Below are 27,441 nucleotides of genomic sequence, written 5' to 3' on the forward strand. Positions count from 1 at the left end.
TTGATATTTATTCTTAAATAATGATAACTCTTGAAGGTTTATTTGGGGACTGTCAATATCAAAAACCATTTGGGATGTAATCTACAGGAATTTTCACAACTTGTTTTCCTACTCATATCCTCTCATACTTTATATCTTATTAGGGAAAAGCCAGGAGAAAAAGGAGGAGAAATAATATGCTGAAGAACACAATTTATTAAACATTAAGGCCTGGTTCTTCAATGGCATTAGCAGCTATTCAAACCGCTTGAAGAAGGCTTGCATTCAGTTTTCACAGTAGATAAAGTTAGCCAAAATCCAAGGACAGCTGAAAGATTGTACAGTATTTAAAAACAGGTGTGAATTTTTTTACATAGAAGAGAAAATATTGAACCTTTCAAACACATTAAATTTTATGTCTTTCATTCACCACTCGTCTTTTGTGTGTAAGAAGTGATAACGTTTTTCTGAGTTCTCTTCAAAACAGCGTAAGTTTTTCCAGAGACTTCTGCATACTTGGAATACTTAATAAAAAGTACCTATAAGATAAAATAGATTCATTGAAAACCCTTTCTCTGAAGTTAGATACTTTGAATGTGGAAACCCCCTCAATGAGTACTGATCAATTGAACGTGTGTGTGTGTGTTTAACAGGGATGAGGACAGGAAAGGATAATAGAAGGAAACATTGACTATGGACCTATAGAATTCACAGCAGTCTAAGAAGAAAAAATTATCACTATTTAAGTTTTAAAGCAAGTTTACTTCTTTCAAAGGTGAAAAAAATGGTTCCCAAGACTTTCATGTGTCGTGCTCTAAGTGACAAAGACAGGGAATCAAATCCGTCTGTATCTAGTCCAGAGCTTTCAGTCTGAAGATGAAGTCGTGGTTTCCTTGAAGGATGATCTGGTAATCAGAACAGCATAGACATATTTCAATCTTCCCAACTCTATAAATCTAGGAATTTTAAAAATCACTATTAACTTGATTATTTGGGGATATAAGCTTACTGAAATGTATTTTTATTTATATTCCATAAAATAAAGTGTTTAACTTTGGAAAAGTGTAACTTAAGGCCTTATTTCAGGAAGGGCGAGAGAAGTGATAAAATACTCTGTTAGAGGAATTTATATAGTTTTTCCTATTCAGGAAGAAAACAGCTTTAAACTCTCCCTTAACTAAGAGAAAACTCATAAAAAACTTTTCTGCCAGGGATATATAACTTTTATAAGGGCAAAAATGACATTTATCTGGGAGAAAATCACATTTGCTCATCAGCATTTGAAAGCTGAAATCATCAGATAATTTTAATTTCACTTTTAGTTGGAGTTGACAGTAATTCTCTCAGATTCCTTTTTGATTCTAGATTTTTTTTTATTTTTTTTAGCTTTCAAGATTTAGATGTCCATACTTATTTTGAATCCTAGTGGCAGCTCTGCTGTAGATTTAAATCTGTACTTAAGTCCTATTATCCTTGCTTTGACATATCCCACCCAGCTGGTCTATGGTACTGGTTCATTGTAATCACAGTAGGAAGAACGGAACTGAAAGGTTCTGAATAACGAAGTAATTTTTCTTGTTTGTGATCTTGGACAAAAAGAAATCTGAAGCTTCTATGGAAATTCTATGTCACCTACAAAACCTCTATGAGCATAGTTAACCCATTGGGTAAGGGGTATTTCTAGGAAGTTCTTTGTTTTTAAGTTAAATATTTGAGATCCACTATAGTTATGGATTCAAGTAGGATTCACCCACCATTTACTTATTCTTCCAAGTTAATTAGTCAGCTCTGTTGTCTTTAGAACATCCTTGAAGGAAAAGGAAACAATACCTCCAGGAGTTAGGTAATGAAAATTACCCTATGTTCAAACAAATTATTCAAAGAAATTAGTTTTGGCCATCCAATACTGGATTTTCAGTTCTTATCTTTTATATAAACTTGCCCCCTATATTCCCTTCTTGACTTCTCCTTTAGACTAAAAATTCTTCATTGCTGCTTCTTACATACAACTTCTCCCTTTATCCATTCATAGGTCTTCTTACCTTTTCAGTGTAAATTTGTTCGACCCATGTTGATACCAGTCTTTGATAATTTCTCCAGGTGATGAAAATAATATTTAATATTTTTAAATATAGGCACTGTTCCAATTTTTTACATAAATAACTTCATCCATATGGCAACTCTTTGAGGAAGTAATAATTTTATTCTAATGTAACAAATGAAGCAAGCAGAGAATTAGGAAATGTCCATTACACACTCCATTTGTAATTAAAATTTGCCCCAGGATTCCATTTCTGTTTAATTGCACTAAAATTTTCCCAACTTTTCCTAACCTAGTAGTTAAAGGGGCCAAAAGGTATCATCATCAGATTTACACATTATGGTTCTTAGATGGTCTGTGACATAGACATAAAGAAGTATCCAAACTCTTGGAAACGTATTTTAAAAATAATCCTTTCATTATTTTAGCTATGCCACCCTGGCGAAGCACTGCTTCTCAGTTGATAATCACTATTTGAGTAAGCCCTAGTCCTTCAAATTGTATAAACTTACCTTTCAACTGTCATTGTATATTATATATAAATCAACATCTTCAGCATCATGTGTAACTGTTTACTTGACAATTCCACTTGAATAGACACATTCACCTCCAAATGCCCAAAACTGAACTCTGCATCTTCCATAGACTGTCCATCTGTATCCCCTTGTCAGCAGGATCACTCCTAAGTTACTTTCTGTATTACTGGAGGTTCTCCAGAGAAGCAGAACTAATAGGATCTACATATAGGTATAAATATAAATAAGAGACTTAGTCTTAAAATTACCTTACATGATAATGGAGACTGAAATGTCCTATAATCTGCTGTCTCTGAACTAGAGAACCAGGAAAGCTGATGGTATAAATCCCAGTCAGAGTTCAAAGACCCAAGACCCAGGAGTATTGATGTCCAAGAGCAGAAGATGGATGTCTCAGGTCAACCAGAAACAATTTTTTACATTTCCTTTACATTTTTGTTTCCTGAGAGGATGTCCACAGATTAGATGATGCCCACCTGCATTGGTAAGGGGATTTTTACTCAAATGTTAAACTTTTTCAGAAACACCTTCACAGATACACTTAGAAATAATTACTATTTGGCTATCCCGTGGCTAAGTCAAATTGACACATAAAATTAACTATCATATCTGCCTCAAGACCCCTGGAATCCTCCCCCACATTGTTTTTGTTTTTTTTCCCGGCCACTTTCTTATCAAAAAAGCCCTCAATTTTACATTTTTAATCAAATTTCTCTCTTTTTTAGTGCCTTTTGCCAAATTCCCAGGCAAGATAACTATAATCTATTTTCCAGATGATTTTAGGATTTTTTTTTTTAAGCTCTAGGTCATTTTATTGTATTTTACTTTAAAAGGATGGATAACTAGAGAGCAACAGAAATGCTGTTAAAACTGTTACTTGCTTAAAGTTGCTCATATTAACTTGGGGAATTCATATTTCTATTAATCTGCTATTCTGGGGGAAAATGGGAATTTACGTAGGAGAGTTAAATATCATAATATCTCATGGGGCACCTGAGACATAAACGCGTGTTTACTTCCTTATATTAGCAATTGTATTGATTTTAAAACCTTTTTAACTATCACTCCTTCCTCTAATCTCTTTCTAATTTGACCTTATGCTTCATGGCATCACTTTGATAATGACCTAATGTCTTATCCTGATTTAATTTTACACCATGATCCTCAATGGCATTCTCGATTCTAGCCATGTTTGTTTGATTTTTATTGGACTATTCCCATGTTTAACTCAAATATATCCTACTCACCCTCCATGAAGCATCTATTCTAATGCATTTCCATGCTTCATCATTTAAAGTTAGTGGTCTACCTTCTTATGCTGTGGTAGCACAGTAAATTGTACATTTATATTTTAGAGAATTAAGTTACGTTATAATTATCTCTCCACAAGTCTATCATTCTTGCAAAACTGAAAACTCCTCAAAAATAGACCCTGTCCCCTGTTTGTATGTGGATCACAGATTATGACTACTAGAATTTAGGGAGTATAAGATGTGGAGAAAAGTTTATCTTCTTAGCAGTTCATACTTGAATTTTCTTGAAGTGGAAGACCAACTTTGTTGCAAAAAAGCTTTGAAAAGGCCTCTGGGGATAGAAGTTGGCCTGAGGCTGGGCCTGTGTTATATTTCATAGGAAGTGGTTTTGCATACTAAAGAAAACTGGTCAGACTTAGAGCAAGATCCACAGATGGTGGCAATAGAGACTTTAGGCAGAATAGAAAGATCTATTGGGGATTAATTAAATAGTTCTCTTTGTTGTGGGCAATGATCTGTCTCCCAAAGATATTTTCAATAAGCTCTATAGGCTTACTCACTAGAGCGGGTATTTTATGGTGAATATGAAAAGACACTGAGCCTTGTTTCTCTAAGTGTTTGAAGTCAAAGTACACTGAACTTTCTTAGAAACTCTTCCTACCTTTATGGGTATAGAAAGGAGAATCAAATACAATTAAATAAAATATTGCCATATATATTATACATATCAGATATATTGTATATGTATCTATGTCTATTTATATATATTTATATATCACAGCACATGCTAGTACTTGTAATTTTCTAGAAGAGATGAGCCAAAAGACATGAATTTTGATGTTTTCTCAATAGTATTTCAGTTCAGAATGCTTGTTCCTAGGTAAAATGTCAGTAGAGCAGCAGCAAGAGTTTGAGTATATCAGAATGATTAGTAGCTTAAAAAGTAAAAAGTTTGCTGAGGAAAATAAATAATACATTGAGAAAGTAGCAGTGTAAGCAAAACCAAAGTTTTCTAATTTGATGCACACCTACAAATAAAATCATAGCATAGGTATAGCTACCATTTATTTGACACTCTGTTATAGTCACTACATTAAATATGGTACCTACATTATCTCCTTAATCCTTATAAAACTCAGAGGATGCTATTATTCCTATTTTGCAGATAAGATAACTGAGGATGAAAGAAGCAAAAAGTCTTTTAAGACCATGTAAGTGACAATGTAAGAATTCTAACAAGAATGCCTTCTAAGTAAGGTTTATCTGATTCCTGTATCCATTCGGTAGTGATATCCATTTGATCGCTCCACCAAACTTCATTTTGAAATGATACACAGTAGAGCACAACAAGTGTGATCTATAAATGAAACAAATTCAGAAAGGTAATTTTTCAGATAAAGAGAAAATATACATTTCCCCCCAAAAATATTAGTTAATTTGTGCGCTTTCTTGCTTCAGTTACCTAAATGCATGTTATTGAGTATACTTTGACATATCCCAAAACATTAAGCATTAAGAGTGTTCTTATATTTTTTTTTTCTTAGTGAATTTTTATCCCTCATTTCCTTTTCCCTAGGCTCTCAGGTAGTTCAATATTAGTAGGAAGTTAGAGGGATAAATTTTAGGGTCTTGGTTTCTTAGGAATCTCCATTTTTCAAATTATAATAAAAACTTCCGTGAAGTCAAGAAGAGTAATTTATTTGAAACTATCAAAAACACAAAACAAAAATCAACCTACTGAATGCGAGAAGGTATTTGCAAATGATATAGCTGATAAAGAATTAATATCTAAAATATATGAAGTTTCACAACTCAACATCAAAAAATAAACTGATTAAAAAATGAGCAGGGGACCTGAATATACATTTTTCCAAATAAAACATACAGACTGCCAACAGATATATGACAAGATGCTCAATGTCACTAATCACCAGGAAAATGAAATCAAAACCATAAAGAGATCACCATACAACTGTCAGAGTGACTAAAATTAAGAAAACAAGGCAACAAGTATTGGCAAGGATATGGAGAAATAGGTACCCTTCTGCACTGTTGGTGGGAATGTAAATTTGTGTCACCACTGTGGAGGTTCTTTTAAACATTAAAAATAGAAATACTATACAAACAAATATTTCACTACTGGGTATTTACCCCATCCCCCCAAAGAACCCCAAAACACTAATTTGAAAAGATATATGCATTCTTGTATTTATTGCAGCTTTATTTACAATAGCCAAGATATGACTGGATCAGATCTTGATTCATTCATAAAATCCACAACAATAAAAAAGACGAGATCATGTCATTTATGACAACACAGATGGGTCTAGAGGGTATCATGCTTAGAGAAATAAGTCATAGGGAGAAAGACAAATGCCATATGATTTCACTCATATATGGAATCTTAAAAACAAAACAAATGAATTTAAAAAAACACAAAACAGAATAGAGAACAAACTGATGGTTGTCAGAGGGAAGTGGTGTAGGAAGATGGCCAAAATAGGTGAAGGGGTGTGGAAAATACAGGCTTTCAGTTATGGAATGAATAAGTCACAGGAACAGAAGGTACAGCATAGGGTGTATAGTTAATGATATTGTAATAGCATTGTATGATGACAGATGGTAACTACACCTGTGGTGAGCATAGATAACATACAGAGAAGTTTAATCACTGTGTTTTACACATCTGAAATTAATGTAACATTGTGTGTCAACTGTACTCAATTAAAAACATTTTTTTAAAAAAGAGGAGTAATATATTTGAAATCCTCAGTAATTGTTCGAACTAAATGTAATCATAATAGTTATACTAAATTCATCAGGGATTTACTTAGTAGAGGCTGAAAAATACTAGTCATTATGTTAAAACTGTTATAAAAAATGTGAATGAGATTGAAAATGTATAACTGACCCTAGACAAAAAGAGCTGATAAAAGAGAGCTTGTCAAAATTTCCCTAGAACAAAAGCTCTGCGGGGTTATTTTTTCATACAACAGATACCACCAGTGTGCAAAATAGCTCACACATAAAAGCCAGCTCAGTCAAGCTCAGCCATCACTTCCGTCTCAGAAGAGAAGGGAGAGCTTTTGGCTCCTGACTCAATTGTGCCCACTTATTGCAATCAATGGTTAGGGAAATTCCAAATACTCAAATCTAGTCCTTCACAACCAGTGCTATTAAGCTATAATCTAAATTATAACTGCTATGGTGATTGCTTCACACTCTGATTACAGGTTACACTATGAGGAGGCAGTGATACAGGTGTTAAATGATCATTCTAATAGACTCTGTGTAAAGTGTTTGGCATAATGGGCAGATGCAGCCCAAAATGTCTTAGAATTTCTTCCATGTTTTTTGAATAATGCCAGGAAATGGATTTTTTAAAGAACTTTTTAAAATTCCCTCATAGGAAAATAATCATTTCAGTTAGGCCTTTTGGTTATCAGACTTCAGAGTAATTATATCAAAAACAATAATTACAGTTTTAAAGATGGACACTATTCTAGAATGTACCATGTTAGAAACAAGGTAAGGGAGACAAAAACATATTCAGTGCCTCAGATGATTATTTTCTCCAAATGTAATTAACCATTTATGTTTAAAAACGCATCATATATGCAAAATCACTTCAATACTGCTAGGGACAAAAGACAGGAGATTAACTTATTTCAGACTTTTCTTCATTCTCATTTTGATTATAGATCCAACTGAATTTATATCAATAGACATAATTCTGTCTTATCAAGGGAAATTCTCACTTTTTTGTAAAGATATAAGGATTTTCTTCTGCTTCGTGTGTGTGTGCGCGCGCGCGCGCGTTTTCATTAAGAACAATCTTCCATAAATCCACAAAATTTCAGAGTTCAGTGAGACAATGGGCACCATTTCACCAATCTAAACTGCTGCAGGACACACGCTATATCTTATTCATCATTATATTATGATCAATGCCTGCTAAGTGCCTGGCTCTCAGATGTTCTAAAAATTGCAGTTTTATTGAATTTGTGAATGAGGAAATTGAGATCCAAAGAAAGAAGCTACTTATCTGAGACCTTGTAACCAGCGAGGAGAAAAGCCAGAAGCAGCTCCTAGGTTTTGGAATATTAATCCATTATGATTTTTTACTGTAAGTTAACATATTTGGGTAAATCATAATATAGTAAAGTAATGATATTTGATTTTTTTATTATAAAGATTTTTGATATTTGATTTTTTTTATTATAAAGAGATTATTTACTGCTTGTAAAATGTAAGTGAATACCGAACAGATACTTACTTTAGCTGGATTCTGAAACTACCAATGGTGAGACCTACAGTGTTTATAAGTTCTCTAAACTCTACCATATAAAGTGTAATTTAGTATTGCAGGCAAGCTTGAATTAAAAAATAAACCAGCACTCCTTAGTTCCTTTTGTGCTTGCCAGGTAAAAATACTGGAGGCACAGAACTAACTGGCTATTGGTACTCTCTGAAACTGACAGGTTGATAACCAGAGGAAACTGAATTATTTCTTTGCAGAATGCTAACTAATTTAATTGAAACTTTAATTAAAAGAACATCAAAGTACGTGTTTCCTTCTAATAGACAGCTCCTGCAACATTTGAAGATGATTTGTTTGGGTTGCTAAATTTTTAGTGTTACAGAAGCAATTGACTGCACCCATATGCCCATTAAAGATATTTTCTGATGAACAAATATGTAGGAACTGAAAGATGACTCATTCCTGAAAAATGATTAAAAAGTGACTCATTCCTTGAAAAAGAAATTGTTTGTGATATCTAACATAGCAAAGTAAACATCGTTAACCATCCTCTGTGAGATCTACTGAGATTGGACACAATAATGTGGATTGCAGTTTTAATATTTCGTGGACTTTTTTTTTCCTTTAGAGAACTTAGTAAGAGATCTTTAAGGGAAAATTACCTCAATGACACATGTTGATTACACTTTATCTCGAAGTGAAAGTCACAAATTGTACTTTCCAATTGCTAAAAAATATGTGAGTATTCCTCAATGTGTTAATTTATTACAGGTAACCTCATACATCTGCCAAAATAAAATGCAATATGCATAGTCTTATTCTATTATAAAGAAAATTTCTGGAATTTTTCCAAGCATTCAAGTACTAACCTTATCCACTGCTATAAAGTACAGCTCTTAGAAAACATACTTATTACCTAGCTATAACAGAGATGAGAATAAGGTACATATTAAGAACATAATCTTCTATTACCAAAAGGAGAGAAACATAGTTATTATGTTATATGTGATATAATATGTATTATATTAACAAAGTAGATTAGAAATTATTGTGCTCATTATAAAGGAAATGCTTTATTCATTTAGGTTAATAAAATTATTTTTAATTTTTCATCTCCTTAAAATTTTAGTTTAAGCCATTAAAAATGAAGAGGAAAATGAAGTTATATCTAAAAAGAATCAGGAGCATATTGTCATTATTTCTCTAGTCATAAATTGCCAACTTCACACAACGTGAAAAGAGCCAGAATCTCGAATATAATTTAAATTCTTTCAAATAATTCTTGTACATCATCCAGACACTTGATGAGTGCCAAAATGGTGATTTTGTACAATACAAAGGGCACAGAGTAAAGCTCTGATAAAAAGGAGGACACAGACAAAAAGTATAGGAAGATAGAAAAAGGAAGAAAAGAGTAAGAGTTAAGATAATGTAAATCAACAATAGCAAAGGAAAACTGAAGATTGAAGCTATTATTTAAGGCATTCAATGGCATCAATTTTTGCCTTCTATATATGAATATATGTGTAGATATGATTTCTCTAAATTGTTTAAACAATTGATGTAATTATGCAATGATATGTAATGGCATCAAAACTAACTTTGAAGTAACTACAAAAATCTACAATTGTGTAATTTCAATAAGATTTTATTTCAGTGAGAATGATATATGGAATAGAATCCATTTTTTGTCAACTCTATTTAACCTTTGTTTTCTTCAATTTGTTTTGAGAATAGTATGAGCTTAATTATTTTTTTAGTTTATATTCAGTAAGCTTATGTTTATTTTCCATTACCAGAAGTCAAAGGTATCATTCAGGATCCTCCTCAAAATCTTATACCTCGGGACACGTGGGTGGCTCAGTGGGTTAAAGCCTCAGTGGGTTAAAGCCTCAGTGGGTTAAAGCCTCTGCCTTTGGCTCAGGTCATGATCTCAGGGTCCCGTGTCAGGCTCTCTGCTCAGCAGGGAGCCTGCTTCCCTTCCTCTCTATCTGCCTGCCTCTCTGCCTACTTGTGGTCTCTGTCTGTCAAATGAATAAAAAAAAAAAAAAAAAAAAAAAAAAAAAAAAACCTTATACCTCAACCAGTATACATTGAGTAATCAATCACAGTTTTTAATATCTAAAGTTGATTAGAGAGAGTATTGACATTGCATTGCCTCCTTGATTTCTCTTTTGAGTCCTTCATTAACTGAACACTTCTCTCTCTACACCAACCTCTTAATGAACCTCCACCAATACTCCATATCCAGCCAGTATCAATATGAGACGTTTTCTTAAGAAATTTCCAAGATTTTGTACATTTACCGTCTCTCTTTAGATTGCCATTTTCTTTTCCTGCTTTTTTATCTTGTTCTTGATTTGAATATCTCCTTGCTCATCCTTCATAATAAAGTCCAGTCATCAACTTCACCAAGAAGCTTCCCTAATTACCCCAGTGGAGTAGTGCCTCTGTGACTCCATAGCACAGTAATCATTAATATCCCACAGACAGAGGAGGTATCTAACCTAGAGTCAATCAATGAACACATTATAACATAGCCCTGTAGCCAATTAATTAAAATTCAGTCTTTCTAAGTTATGTGTTTTATCCTTAAGTTCTAACCTAGTTTTATTGTCTTCCTTAAGCCTTTCAGACTGACTATCAAGGTATCCACTTGGCATAATCCTAACCTCACCCCAAGAAATAGTTTCCTAGACCCAAGGCCCATGTCCCCTGCTTGTTATTTAAGAATTTGCACTGCCCTGCTGCACCATAATGTTGTCAATAGAAAGTTTTTCAGTAATGAAAATGTTCTGTCTACCCTGTCTAGTATGGTGGCCATAGTTACATGTGACTATTGAACCTTAGGAATGTGATCAAGGAGGCTGTCAAATAAATAAAATCTTAAAAAAAAAAAAAAAAGAAATGTGATCAAGGAATTGGATTTTTATTTAAAAAATAATTTTATTTTTATTTATTTTTGTAAGATTTTATTTATTTATTTATTTATTTATCAGAGAGAGAGCATAAGCAGAGGGGTGGCAGGCAGTGGGAGAAGCAGGCTTCTGCTGAGCAAGGAACCCTATGCAGGACCCTGGGATCATGACCTGAGTCAAAGGCAGACGCTTAACCAACTGATCTACCCAGGTGTCCCTAAAAAAATAATCTTAATTTAATTAACCACTGTGGCTATTTAATAGTGTGGCTGATGGCCACTGTATGGACAGCAAAGGTCTATGATTCTTGAACCAAGCCCAAATACTTTTCCTAGAAATCAGTTAATGGATTTCTTTATTTCCTGGAAAATGGAATCATGGGATCTGAGAATAGAAAAAGAACTTTATTCAAAGTATATTAGAAAGCATAAAAGGAAAGAACATCCCTGATTATTTTCTTATCTTTATGATAACAAGATTGGGCTATGTAACTCCTTGAGTCACATTCCACTTAGACTTGTAAGAGACGCTGCTATCCATCCATTCCTCCATTCATTAGTCCATCCTGGCTGATCATTTATCCATCTGATATATATTGTGAGCTCCTACAAGTGCAGGCACTGTGCTAGAAAATGGAAATATAAAGATGATTCCATATATCACAGTTTGCATATGAACTGAAGAACTTTTTTTCTAATCAGAAGAACACTATTCTTCTATCTCTAAAAATGAAATACATTCTTTTTTTCAGGTGTCCCTTTTTTCCTATTTTAATATTAGCTTTTCAAAACTCTGTCTACACTCAGTAAGAAGAAAGTGTGCCTGCCAAATTTTTACTTTATCTTTGGCTCTACAACCACAGCTTTAAAATTTATGGGTAAACGTCATGGAGTCTTTTTCCAAATCATGACCATAGCATATATTAGCTATGTGACTTTGTGCAAGTTGCTTCTCTGAATTTTAAGATATTGTCTTTAAAGCACAAAATAGGATAATTATAATAGCATACATACATACTATTTCCTGTTAACTTCAGATCCTGTCCACCTAATCACTGCACTGTTTTAAGTACCATGCTTTTCTGACTATTAAATGAGATACATAGAATATATATAAAGAATATACCTAGCAGAGCATCAGACATATATTAGGCACCAACCCAACTTGATTTATTTCTATTTCCTCTGGATATGCCACCAGCACATAGTTATGTGTACTGACAGGAGTCCAGACTGCCTGCGTTTCAAGCTACTTACTAGCTGAGCGAACGTGGGCAAATTACTTCAATTTGTTTTGTATTATATCCACATTGAAAACAAAGATAATAGAAGTCCCTCCTCCACTGGGTGTTGTTGTAAGGATCAAATTGGTTAACATATATAAAATGTTTAGAAGTCCATCTAGCACAATATAAAAACTTAATAATTATTAGCTATCATCATCATTATTGTCATCATCATCATACAGCTTTTCTGTCACTTCTTAACCTTTAGTCCCACAGTGTCAAAATGCCGAGAAATGTATGGTTGATTTGGAGCATGTAGGAGTACTTGAAATATGTTATTTACCTCAAACTATTATGAGGGCAGTGTTGTGGTTTAGTGAAAAGGACATGGACTTTGGTCAGATAAATGTAGCATTGCTTGTGTAAACTTTGTACAAATTAATTCGCCTCTTTGATCTTCAGATTTCTCATTTATAAAAGAAGAAGAATACCATTGTCCCCATCTCATAGAGTTATTTGTTGTTACCCAATCAAAGTATTTAAATGATCTAACACAAACTCTATTGTCACCTTCACAAGGTGGGGATCCTGGTGATCGGAGCCAAAATGGTGGGGGGACTACTGACTGATGATCAGTAGACGACTTTATTTCTCACAATCACTTCTTTTATACTTTACATGAGATCTGGTTACAAACAAGATATAGATTTACGTGCAGGATGTGAACTGCGTGTGAGATGTGAGCTACGTGCGGGACGTGGGCTACATGCAGGCAATCAAGTGTGACAACTGAACAACAATGATTATTTCTTAGCTTTAAACAACAAGAGCAAGTTAAGGATTCTCCACACTTATCAGATCCATCTAAAGGAGGACAGGAAAGCACTCCAGGGATCCTCCCATGTTTATTCTGATGTTGACCCAGGAAGACTCTTGCCCTCCATCTCCTGGAGTTGTCTCACAGGATCTGACAGGACCCCAGTCACATTGGCGAGGATCCGGGTTGTGTTCCAACACTCTATCATATAATAAATCCTTAATAAATATTACTTCTCCATCTTGTTATTTGAGACTACAACTACTTAATGAGCTTTGAGTTTTGAGGAATTAAGAAATACACATTCAATGAATATCTATATGTGTTCCATGTTTTTAAGATAACCCATAGTTCCTAAATTTCCATGGGAAGAAGTGACTATGCATACACAAATATGTGCTTAATAAATTATCTCATCCTCTTATTTATTGTCTAGCAAAGTTCAAACTCCAATTGTGAGATGTGTATGGTCTGATGGGTGGAGTGCTGAATTGAGAGTTAGAAGCCATTGCCCATGTGTGGCTATAGGTTTCTGGTATCTTTTAGAAAAGTCACTTAACTTTTCTTCACTCCTTCCAGCTGTGAAGGATCATATTTCCCCACAGGGGAATGTATAAAGTTATAGAAGATCCACAGATGAGATGCACATTCTTTCATCCGATTAACTTAAATTCTCTTCCTTACTCCCACACCAGGTCTCAAGTCTGGGAGTGTATCTAGGGTTGGCAACATGCTCAAGAGCACACAGTCAGAATCAGGACTGTAAGAAGAATCTGAACTACATTGCTGATCCCTAGAATGGTCATATTACATGCTTTGCAAATTCATTGCCTTTCTTTTCCACGTTTTTCCATCCATAGCCTGGCAGAGATCTAATGATTTTTCAAGGGCCAGTTTAAATGTCAACTCTTCTTAGAAGGCTTTGCCAAAACTCATTGGCTTTTGTCCACAGACTGAATCTCTTCATCCATCCTTTTTAATTCTGTAGCATTTAATTGGTGTGATTAGGATAATATAGGATATTTATCACATTTTATTATAGTGCAGTTGTTTGCACCTCTGTCTCCCATCCTGAACTGGGAGTTCTGTAATGGCAGGAACCTTTTTGTTTGCTTAAATCAGAGCCTGGCATGTAGTCAGTGTTCTGTAAACTTCACTTGAATTAAACCAAGATCTTGACTTCCTGGAATTTCCTCTGAGCTATTTTGTCTTACTGAAACAAAGACTAACGTTAAATGATTATATTACTGGATAAAGACTTAGTTTTTATTTTCCTCTTTGATGATAACTTGAAGTTTCTGTGCTAAATTGGAGGTCATAAAATCACTGAGGTAAAAGGGAATTCTTTTAAATTAATAAAACCTGAGACATTATCAACCTGTTAGATCTTTTCTGAGCAGATGTGTGAATAGTCATACAACAGTAAACGTATATGCTTTGAAACATACACACACATATATAATTTATATTATATATTATTATTATAATTATAGAATTAGCACAATGTAAAAGCAATTTCAAATAAAATTTCACTCACTCATGGTTCATAACTTGATGCACAGAGTGGTATGCTGACTATATCTTTGATTAAAACAACTGAGTCAAATATTATTAATATTGAAAATTTCAACCCAATATTGAAAAATTTCAACCAATCAAATGATGTTGTAGTATAAAGTTTGCAAGATGCAAATATTTGTCCTATAAAAAATTAATAGCCTGGGCCTATTGAACTAATTGTTTTCAATGCATACATTTAAGTTATATCTACATTAAACTAAAATAACTGGCTAAATGAGCTAACTAATCTGTCTTGCTCCAAAATTGTATCAAAGATTTTATTCCATTCATTTCTGAACAACAGGAAACCAATCTTACAACTAAAGATTTCATAATGTTAATTGGAAGGAATAGACACATTCTAGAAAATCAGCTATTTAATGATCTTGGCTGTGCTGTTCTCCAATTAGTGCTGGGTCACCAATTAATTCTTTTCTAGGTGCCCAGGCTTCCTGGATACCAGCACTGAGCTGAGTTCTCTTGATCCTTTCACCTAATGCTCCAACTATATTAATGACTTTGACCCTGCTCAGACTTAGACATCAGCTTTCTCAATTTAAAGAAAAACTATCTTTTCCATTTATTTTAAGATTGGGACAAATCACAGTAAACCCACACAGAGCTACTTGGTCATGAATTGTTAGTCATGTTCTAACAAATCCACTGGGGACACTGACTTCCTATAGCTTTCGTGCTTATAATATTTACTCTACTTGCATTTTCTATCCCAACCCCTTAGGCCATCTGGGACTTTGTCTTACAGCTTATTTCCTCCTCTGTTTTGTTTTGTTTTTCATTTTCTCACTCTCAATTTCCTGATTTCTCTGTTTTCAAATTACTCAAGCATTCTCTTCACTAATGAGCAAGACCCCCATTTCTCAAATCTGTTGTATCTAAACAAATCTAGCTTTCACAGATACATTTGTTTTCAAGGGAACTTTACAGTTCCTGCCCTGAGTCTTCATTTTATTACTCACTAATTCATCAACACAGGGTTATCTACTTCATCCCACTGTTATACTATTGATTCTTTCTTCCTTAAAGGTAGTCAATGAATACAGCCTTATTTAAAGACCTCATCCTATTCAGTCTCAACAATGTTTCACATTGCACATGTCACTACCTTAGCTTCCAGGTACGGATGTATGGATAGATGTATTTCCTTAGGAGATCATGGACTGGGGGGTCAGGTTGATCTTGGTTTACATGTCAGCTTTGCCCCTTCCTTGCTGACCTATTTCTGAAAAATCAGACCTGGGCTGGGTGGGGGGAGGGGGAGTCAGACCTCTCCTGACCTCAAATTTTTCAAAAATAAAATGGGGATGAATATATATATCAGCTAGATCAGCTTCTCCACAAATTATTTGCCAAGCCCTACTATCTCTTTAACTTTTTAACTGAATGTGATCTGTCTCCTTGATACCCCCATAAATAGGATGACCATATAACTAGTTGTACAAATATACATACATTTTTAATCAAAAGAAGGTGCTTTTAACTATTTTGCTAGAACAATATGGCTAAACCAGGACTGTCTCAGGTAAATCAGGAGGTATGATTAACCAATTCAAAGTATACCCTGTGTTTCTCTTTTACTTTGTTGCATTTGTTACTTTTGACCTTTCCCAGAATCTCTCTCTGGTTCCTCTGTGATAAATCTTTCAAATTTCTTTTTTTTTTTTAAGATTTTATTCATTTATTTGACAGACAGAGATCACAAGTAGTCAGAGAGGCAGGCAGAGAGAGAGGGGGAAGCAGGCTTCCCGTTGAGCAGAGAACCCGACACGGGGCTCGATCCCAGGACCCTGGGATCACGACCCGAGCCAAAGGCAGAGGCTTCAACCCACTGAGCCACCCAGGCGCCCCAAATCTTTCAAATTTCTGTTCAACTCTCATCCCCTAGCACACCATAGTTTTCACCTTTAACCAGACAACATTTACTTTCCATGCAAGTACAACCAAAATGAAATCCACATGTGCAGTCAGGCATTGCCTTTGGATAGCACTTGTTATATTTAACTATTCTATTTAGTGTAAATTATCTCTACTAACAGATTGTAGTCCAAATTTTTTTTTCTTTAGAATATACATTTTTATGGAAGTAACCTAATCTGATACTTTTCGTATTTGTCATACTTTCTGTCATATAGTTCATCAATTAGTGGGTATTTATTAAATATTTATTGATCGAATTATTAATTTATTCTTGTTATATTTTGGTTATGTTGGGTCATGGATGAGCTTAATTATATTCTACAATTATTCTACACTCTATTATTTTATAGCTTGCCAAGAGTCTAACAGTTATTTTCAGAAATATGTTTTTTAAGAACAAAAGGGAACACAGTGACTTTCAATCACTACTAATTAATCCTCAACATATCAATATATTAGGTTAACATGAACATTTAAAAATACATTAGAGTAACATGAACATCCAAAGATAATTGAAGGAGTAAGATGAATCAACATCAGTCTGGCCACAAATATAGATAGGAACAAGCTAAATTCTTAATGATGAAAGGGAGTAATATGGGCTAATTTCTTACATTAATTGGACAAAATCCCCCCTAACCCACCCACCCCTGAGTTCAATTATTTTCTAGTACTCTCAGAATTAATCTCACAATCAGAATACTCATCTTGGAGCTAAACAGAAATACAAGAGTTTCAAAGAACTCTCTTCCAAAATGAAAAAAAAATTTAAAATCTATTTACATCTTTGTAAGATTTTCTTTGGAAAGTAAAAGTTACAAGAGACAAAACTGTGATTGCACCTATTTTTCTTTACCCTTTTTAATCTAAAGGAACAATGTCATTATTGTACATAATGGTCTGACTCCATTTTGAACATGACTATTGACAGCTTTAATGCCCGTAACTCCATTTCCCCTTCTGCTCCACATCTGTGTGATATAGGACAGCCCAGGTTCTCCCTCTATGATGCCTGCAGGAAATTCAACCCAAGGAAGCCCTGGTCTTTGCATGAGAACCCCACCCAAGCCCACCACACAACTGTAAGAATTCCGTAAAACTGGTATCTTTTCTCTCTTTGCTCTCTCAAGCCATTTTCAGACCAGCTTGGAAACTTGCTCTGCTCTCCACAAAATTATGTGAGAAATAAGCCCTTTTATATCCTCTTGGTGCATGTGTGGCGCCATCATTCTTGGCATCCGAAAAAAATTTGGATGGGGTCTATCTTACCTCTGCAGAATGTTCAAAACACTGTGGTTTAAAACTGGGGTAAAAAGTCTTTGAATTTATATAGACTTATATGCTACTGATGTGCACTATTTACACATAAAAATAAGAGAAAGGATATGACAAATCCTACAAATTTTAAAGGAAGAGTGGTCTGACCATAAAATGGTTAATTTAGAAAAAATCAACAAACTGTTTATAAAAATGAAACTTGCTAACACAGACACATACTGGACCTAAAGCCATATTTTGTTTTCAGTACTGTATATACATATATTGTTATTACCAAATGTGGTGTCATTGAGGCAACGTTGAGGCAGCTGGAATTTGTGCAGGTAAGAGTGTAAGTTATCTGGGAGTAATATGTCCAACTTATCAACAAGCATGGAATTGGTGAATACAAAATTCAGTTTTGGTGCTTTGACAATAATTTCATATAAGTTGAAATTATTATTATTCAGTATTATTATTTGCTGAGAATATTACTATAGAAAATAAGATTATTTATTACATTGTATAAAACCAAAATAAAATGAGGGCAAGTATTACAAAAGAAAGAAAGAGGAGATAAAGACTGAGTGAGAGAGAGAGAGAGACTGAGCAAGAGAGCGAGAGAGAGAGAGAGAGGCTGGTATGAGAGGTTTACAAAGCATTCAGTTATAATTTGAAGCCTTGTTTTGATTGGAGTGTATGAGGAGTTTTAGTGTAAAATATACCTATAAAATATTAAAAGGTCCTCATATTCATTATAGCTTTGAAGATGAGATTTCCAGTACCAGTCAAAAATTAGACAACGTAGAAATAGAAAATAGAATTTTAGAATTTCTAATGTATAGATTTAATAGTAACTAAGAGAGAGGATTAAAAAAAAAAAACCAACAAGGGTGATTTGAAAATAGTGTATGGTGTGTGTGCCTTCGGACACAGTCATGGGGGTCTACATTAGTTAGTTTTCACAGCTTATCAATGCTTTAGTTATATGGACAACGACAAAATAAGGATTTTCATAGTTATTCTTGAAAGCATACAAATGTCAGTATTCATTACAAGGATTGTTGGAAACTCAATGCTTAGTTGAAACTTTCCTCTTGTCAGCTTTTGTCATACAAGGTTTCCATTATATGAATAATGAGCATATAGTGAAGATTTATTTGCCCACTCTATTTTCAGTAGTTTTTGTCTTCCAATACAGTAGGGAAAGACTGGGATTAATGTCTCTGGCTCTTGTAGTCACCAATTGTACTTACACTGAGAAATCACTTACCCCATTGACTCTTATTTCATCACCTGGAAAATGAATAAAATTTTGATTAGATGAGCTCTTAAAATCCCATCCTTTTTTTCCAAACAAACAAACAAAAAAATTAAGCTAGATGTTATTAGAAACCAAAACTGTTGCACAAAAGATCATTAACTCATTCATGTAATAAATGAGTATTAAGTATATATTATGGGTCATCCAAACTTAACAAATGTAAACTGGAAAACTCGATTTCTTCCTCATCATGTAATCCTGCTACTGTTTTCCTCATCTCTTCAAACCGTAACAATACACACCTCACTTTCCCACTTACTCAAGTAAACAAACCAAGTAATATTTTTGATTATTCTTTCTTTCACCCACCACATCCTCCCCATCATTAAATGTTTCCAATTACAATAATACAGAGTGAGCCCATCCATTTTTCTCCATCATGTATTGCATCGCATTCCAGTTGGTTTCCTGCTTTTGATGCTTGATATATCCCCATGAAAATCACAATAACTACAGTCATCTAGAACATACGTCAGATTAAATCACTCCCTACTTAAAGTCATTGACTTTACTCTGAACTTGAAATAAATTCACTCCTAATCCTGCATACAAAGTCCTTTAGTCCTATACTTTGCCTTTATTCAAACCTTATCCAATAGCACGGTCCCTTTCAGCCATTTTGTTTATGTACACTGACTTCCTATTTATTCAACAGTGCAACTTGTTCTTTTGACTTTATAACCTTTGTTGTCTATGCCTGGAATTTTTTTTTCCTGATTTTATATTGCTGGTGCTTTATTTAAATGTCACTCTCTGAGGGGTGCCTGACTGGCTCTGTCAGTAGAGCACACTATTCTTGATGTCAGGGTTGTAAGTTGGAGCCCCGTGTCAGGTGTAGTGATTACTTAAAAGTAAAATCTTAAAAAGAAATAAAAATGAAAATAAATGTCAACCTCTGAGAGGCCATTCCTGACCACCAATCCCAAGTAGTCATCCACAAACACACTATGTCATTACCCATTTTAATTATTTGCATAGCACTTATTTCTATCATATATTTTCCTCTTTATTTATTTTTTTAAAAGATTTTATTTATTTATTTGTCAGAGAGAGAGTGAGCGAGCACAGGCAGACAGAGTGGCAGAGGGAGAAGCAGGCTCCCTGTGGAGCAAGGAGCCCTATGTGGGACTGGATCCCAGGATGCTGGGATCATGACCTGAGCTGAAGGCAGCCGCTTAACCAACTGAGCCACCCAGGCGTCCCCTTCCTCTTTATTTAAATGTAAAAGTTCCTTTTGTCTTCCACTGGAATATAAGTTCACCCAGAATTGTTCATTTCCATGGCTTTAGATCATGAAACTCTATGAAGAACTGTGCCCATACATTTGCTCTTCTTAGGAAGCTTTTTTTTTTTTTTCCAGCTTTATTGGTGTATAATTGATTTTAAAAGTTTCAAAATATTTAAAGTGTGCAACATAATGCTTTGATATACCTGCACATTATGAATGAATCCCCCCATCAAGTTAATTAACAAATCCATCACCTCACATATTTACCTTTTTTAAATGAGAACATTTAAATTCTCCTCTCTTAACGAATTTCAATTTTATAATACAGTGTTATCAACTAGAGTCACCACGTTATACATTAGATCCTCCAGTTTCATTTACCTTATAACAGAGTTCATCCTCTTTTATCAACATATTTCCCCCACCTCACAACCCCTGGCAAACACTTTCCTGCATAAGATTGTTCTCTTGGGACGCCTGGGTGGCTCAGTTGGTTAAGCAGCTGCCTTCGGCTCAGGTCATGATCCCAGCGTCCTGGGATCGAGTCCCACATCGGGCTCCTTGCTCGGCGGGGAGCCTGCTTCTCCCTCTGCCTCTGTCTGCCAGTGCTCACTCTCTCTCTCGGTCTCTCTCTCTGACAAATAAATAAATTAAAAAAAAAAAAAAAATTTAAAAAAAAAAAAAAAAAAAAAGATTGTTCTCTTAATTTCTCTTTCTGATAGTTCATTGCTGGTGTATAGAAATACACCTGAGTTTTATATATCGGTTTTGTATCCTCCAACTTTACTGAATTTGTTTATTAGTTATAATGGGTTTTGATGGAGTCTTTAGTGTTTTCCATACTTAGCCATCTTTCTACTTTTAGTCTTTTTAATCTTTGGCTGTTGATACTTAAAGCCAAGTTAGAACTGTAAATTGTTCTCTCTAATCTACCCCTGCCTGCTGCAAATTGAACACCGTGGATTTGGGGACAATTGGTTCTACTATAGATTTTCATAACATCAATATGAGTCCAAAACTCAAGAATGAATTATCTCCATCCCAAGGACTCTTAGAAAAAAAATTCCTGACTGTGTGATTTTTTTGGAGTAGTAGTTGAGAGTATGATACAAAACAAGGATTAACAACTATGGACATTACATCAAACCAAGCCCATCAGTTGCTTTAATAAATAAAGTTTAATTGCAACACAGTCATGCATTTATGTATTGTCTATGACAGTTTCATGCTGTCATGGCCAAGTTAACTCTTTGTCACAAAGACCATATGGCCTTAAGAGCTTAAAATATTTGTTATCTAATATTTTATAGGAAAAATTTGCTGACCTCTGTTATTTGTCTTGTTTTATGATATAACTCCATCACTATGTTCTACTTTGATACAGCATGGTTTCTAAATCCCTCATTTATTCTGTTTCTTCTCCTTGATATACATTTTGTAAATTATTTCTTAATATGGATATATTACTATACATAATGCTTTCCACATGCTCAGGGCTGTAAAAAACTACAGTAAAATTTTTGCAATATTCTGTATTTGTTTCACCTCTAAACTTTGGGCTTGAGAGAGGTGTATACACAAATCTATTTTTTTACAATACTGCATTACATGTGTATACTCACATCCCATTAAAGGAGTATGTCAAGGAAATGTTAGTTCTATAAATTCTGTCTAGAATCCAAACTTAGATTGATTAAAAAAATGTTTACTTGACTTAGTAAATTTTAATTCCAAAGGACAGCTAGATCTGAGTGATTTTGTTTCTCTGGTGTTCTTTACTCTTGCTTTATTTTTAAGCAGACAATCTCTATTTCACAACAAAATGACCAGCCAAAGCACAAAATTGAGTAGTCCCCGTCTCACAAAGAGGAAGACTTTAACTTTAAATGTCTGTAGAGATAACTCCAATTAAATTTTAATTGGCTCTGCTCTGATCATGTGCCTACAACATATCTTATTTTTTTTTTTTTTAATTTGACAAACAGAGATCACAAGCAGGCAGAGAGGCAGGCAGAGAGAGGGGAGGGGGAAAGCAGGCTCCCTGCTAAGCAGGGAGCCCCATGGACCCTGGGACCCAGGACCCTGGGATCATCACCTGAGCCAAAGGCAGAGGCTTTAACCCACTGAGCCACCCAGGCGCCACTACACTGTGTCCTAATCTACTAACATTGATCTCACATCCACATCCGACCTGGGTTGGAGTCATTGGGGGCAGTTGATTGATAATCTAGTAGATGGAGGAGGCTTGCTCTCCAAAGGAAAAGATGCTCTATAGACTAAAACCTAACAGACGACCATTGCACTCACTTTACTTCATTTGGTACTAATGGAAAATACTTTCAAATTATCCCCTAAGCTCTCATTGGCTCAAATTAATATCAATTGGTGTACATCACACTAAAGCTTAAATATCATACTAAGGCAAAAAAAAAAAAAAAAGAGAGAGAGAGAGAAATAAAAAAAAATGGCTGGAAGATAAGAAGAAACCAATAGAGATGCATTTCATTACTGCCATATGCACATTTGTGTTACCAAATCTAACAAAATTTTTAATTTGTTAGAATTAAAGTCTGTTTAGTCAATGCAAGTAGTGCCTATCATTAACAGTAATATGTTCCAAATTTTTAAATTTAAATCTTACATGTTATTTATTCATGAATTTGTTCACTTAATAAGTGTTTGTTGAGTTCCTGCTCTGTGCTTGGCATATTTCCAAGGGACTTGGAATGTAATATTGAACGATCCCTGCATGGTCCCCAACACGATAAGGCTTACGCGCAATGTAGACCACAAATCTTAAATAACTTATCATTTGGCCTCAGCTGTGATAAAGACTATAAGGTACATACAATAGAGCACTAGGCTGTTATAAAAGAGTGAAGACTAAAATATTCTATAGAATCAGGGAAGACTCTTGGGAGGAATGAAATTTAAACCAAAGATTTGGTTGAGGAATACAAGTAGCTAGGTTAAAAAGTCTATGTGTCTGTGTGTGTTGGTGGTAGATGAAGAGCAAGAAACAGTTTTCCAGTGTTAGTGTCAGTAGGGAGACCTGAAGAAGGTGAGGATTCATGACACCATAGTAAGAGAAGAGAGAATTTGAAAGGAAGCAAAAGGAAAAATATATGGAGTCTTTTATAGGATTTCTGAATTGGTGAGACTCCTTTCAGCTGGAAGGGCCTGGAGAAGTGGCTTTGGTTCCAGCATTGTCCTCAGGCCTGAATGCATGTGGCCTGGCCTTGGGAGAGGTCACAGCCCAGCGCTGGGATCTTGTTTGTTCTTCAAACAGGCCATCAGTCGCTGGCTCAGTCTCTAATTTACTGGACTTGACCTTCCCACCTCTCTCCAAGGAAGTTGCCATCAGCAGGAGTTAGGGGAAATGTGAACCAACTATTAACAGAAGTGGAGTTCACTGGAATGACATGGAGACCATCTACCCTTCCTGTTCATGGGCTTCGTTTACTTCGTGATGGAGATGCACTCCTCATCTTCTTCCTGGGCTGCATGGTGGACACTGGCTATCTGGGAAAGCTGTGGGCACCCACCGGCTCCCTGGCCCAGCTACCCTGCCCCTCAAGGGCCCTGCAGATCGTCTGGGAAGCAGCCTGCTACCTGTGACCAGCAACCTCCTCAGTCGCCAGATAGCTGGCCATGAGCTGCAGTGACTGTTCATGGGGGACTGGGTGTCCCTTTGAGATTGTGATAGGCCCCAGAGACCTGGCTTCTTGGCAACCTGCTGAACATGGGATCTTGGGCATCGTGGGCCTGTGTGTGTTTGCCTAAGTATGTGCAAACACGTGTGCATGTGTATCCTTTGAGTTTCTGGGAGAAGTGGCTGACTGGATCATGTAGAGATGTCAAGATTGATAGAAAATCCTTCCACTCAAATACCAGAGCATTAAAAACCACATTCCTTTTTGGTCACTTAAAAAAAAAAAATAAGAAAGATTTTTGTTCTACCCTAAAAACAATGGAAAGCCATTGAATTGCTTGAAGCAAAGGGGTGACATAGGGAGATTTGTGGTTTTAAAAGATCACTACGTTTGTGTATGGGAATGCTTTAGGATACTTGCTAGAAGGTTATCACAGTAGTCTTTTAGAGAGGACTACTTATAATATGGAGGTGACGGTCATCAGTCGTTGTCTGAGACCCACAAATAACTGGCCTGAGACCATTTTTAAAAGTAGAATCAGTAGGTTTTAATGATTGTCTGCTTTTATGTGCACATATAAATATGACTCACTTCTTTAATCTAATGTTAATCATTATGAAGTTATGTTTTTAAGCAAAAGTAACTGGTATGTTACTTATATTGCATTAGGAACCTAATTTGTTGATATGACTTGAATTTTTTAATGCACAAGAAGTTAACTAAACCTTTTCAAAATAATTTTTCCCCTTCATGAATAATTTATTTTCTGTCTTTGATAAATATAGTATTTCATAACCAAGAAACTATAAAGTATCTTTAAATGTATCAATGGCATTTCTGCCTCACTGGCCTTCTGGGAATCCAAGGAAAAATAAAGTTGCCCAGAATAAAGGAACAACAAAAGTTATAAGGAGAAAGACAGTTGAGAAAAATAAACAGCAGAACAAGGACACCCAGAGGGAACATACAGTCTACCCAATTTTCGGTCTTACCTAAATTTGAAATATCCGAGGAGACAACTCTATATACAGGAGAAACAGGTATCCAAGCATTCCCGACTCTTAAGGTTGCACTGACCTCTTTTAAACGCTCCACAGTTTACACTTACTCTTCTGTAACTGAAATTGTCTGACTATAGAGCAGCCTGACCAGGAGCAGTGACCTTCTCAAGGCTTGCTTTCTTTTTCTTTCTGTGTCAGGACATAATAATAATAATAATAATAATAATGGCATATTGAGAACTATATACAATCTTATATATGAGAACATGGCAAGTTTGTTCCATGTGCTTTACTTGTGTTAACTCATTTAATCTTCACAGGAGTCCTTGAGGTAGTTGCATTGCCACCACTTTACTGATGAAGGGGTTGAGACATAACAGGGTCACACTCTTTCCCGAGATCACTGAGTTAGTAAATGGCAGACATGGGATCTGAGCATACATGGTTTAGTTTCAGCCCAAGCCCTTGATTGCTTGCTCACTTAACCCTAATATGGCAGGTACAGTAGCATTAGCTACAATCCATGGAGCATTCCTTTTGCCAGGCATTGGTGGTTTAAAAAATGTAAGTTATATCCTGAAAACAATCTGAGCAACACTTTTAAGGTAGGCATTATTATTCTCATTTTCAGAAAAGGAATTGATGGCTCAGGAAGCTTAATCCTTTTGACACAGGTCATGTAACTAGTAGAAAATGAGTCAAACTCCATAGTCAGATAAGTCAGGATACAAAAACTATTCCCTTTTAACATCAAGAAAACTCAGATCCTAGTTTTATCACTGATCATATGACCGTGAATATCATTTAATCCCCCAGCTTCAGTTCATTCAACTATAAAATAAAAGTGATTCTCAAACTTAAGTTGTCTCAGGATATCCTTGCGGTATTTGTTACAAATGCAGATTTCCTAGTCAATCCTAAATAGCTTGATCAACTAGATATGGGGTGGGGAGGTCAAACCATCTGCCTTTGAATATTCTTTTTTTTTGTTTTAATATTTTATTTATTTATTTGATAGACAGAGATTACAAGTAGTCAGAGAGGCAGGCAGGGAGAGAGAGGAGGAAGCAGGCTACCTGCTGAGCAAAGAGCCCGATCTGGGGCTTGATTTCAGGACCCTGGGATCATGACCCGAGCCAAAGGCAGAGGCTTTAACCCATTGAGCCACCCAGGCGCCCCTGAGTATTCTGATTCAATGTAGACCATACATCAGCAGAAGTAGCTGACCTCACCTTGAAACAGTCATTAACCAAATGCTGCCTCTGTTTTGCTCTGTTACAACTTTGAAACTCAACAATCCTCTCCATCGTGCTCTCCAGATAGTACATGGACCACCTGGAAACTTAAAACATTTGAGGATAATTGATTTAATGGTGTCTGGGTGGCTCCGTTAAGCATTTAACTCTTAATTCTGGTTCAGGTCATGATCTCGGGTCCTGAGATTGAGTCCTGTGTTGGGCTCCATGCCCAGCTTGGGATTCACTCTCTCCCTCTGCCCCTCCACACAACTCTTGCTGCTTAAGAAGAAGAATTGATGTAGTATGTCAACTACACTCAAATTAAAAAAAAAAAAAAAATAGGGGCGCCTGGGTGGCTCAGTGGGTTAAAGCCTCTGCCTTCGGCTCGGGTCATGATCCCAGGGTTCTGGGATCGATCCCTGAATCCGGCTCTCTGCTCAGCAGGGAGCCTGCTTCCCCTCTCTCTCTGCCTACTTGTGATCTCTGTCTGTCAAATAAATAAATAAAAAATCTTAAAAAAAATTATGAAAGAGAGACACCAGAGAGCCTACTTTCCCTTTCTACCACATAAGGACACAGCAAGATTAAAATTAATTTCTTCTTTTTTTTTTTTTTTAAAGAGTATTTAGTTGAGAGAGGGAGAGAGTGTGTGAGAGAGCACAAGGGTGGGGTGAGGGGCAGAGGTAGAAGCAGACTCCCTGCTGAGCAGGGAGCCCATTACAGGACTCAGTTCCAGGATTCTGGGATCATGACCTGAGCTGAAGGCAGGCGCTTAACAGACTGAGCCACCCAGGTGCTCCAAATTTCTATTGTTTAAGCCAAAAAGAAAAATCTATTCAATTGTACAACCAATTGGAATCAGAGAGTGCAGTTCACCACCCATTTTCCAGCATTTATTATAGTGCTTAATAGTACATACTTAATATTTGCTTAATGAGTGAATAATATTCATTATATTTTACTTTAGAATATTTCTAAAGTGTAAACATTTAAAGAAAATAATCTGATAATAAATACTAATGTATATATGTCATCTCTGTAAGCAGAGAGTTTATACCATACCAATGGCTTTATTTAATATACTTTCTTGATGTTACCACCTAGTCTAGATTCTATTGCATGACATCAGAATTACTGCCACAGTGAGTCTTCTTCCCTGGAGTCGCTCCTTTAGAGCACAGTCTGCATGGTTTTTTTCATATTACAGCCTTTTAA

The sequence above is a fragment of the Martes martes genome, assembly GCF_963455335.1.
Source record: "Martes martes genome assembly, chromosome: 3".
In the NCBI taxonomy this organism is placed as follows: Eukaryota; Metazoa; Chordata; class Mammalia; order Carnivora; family Mustelidae; genus Martes; species Martes martes.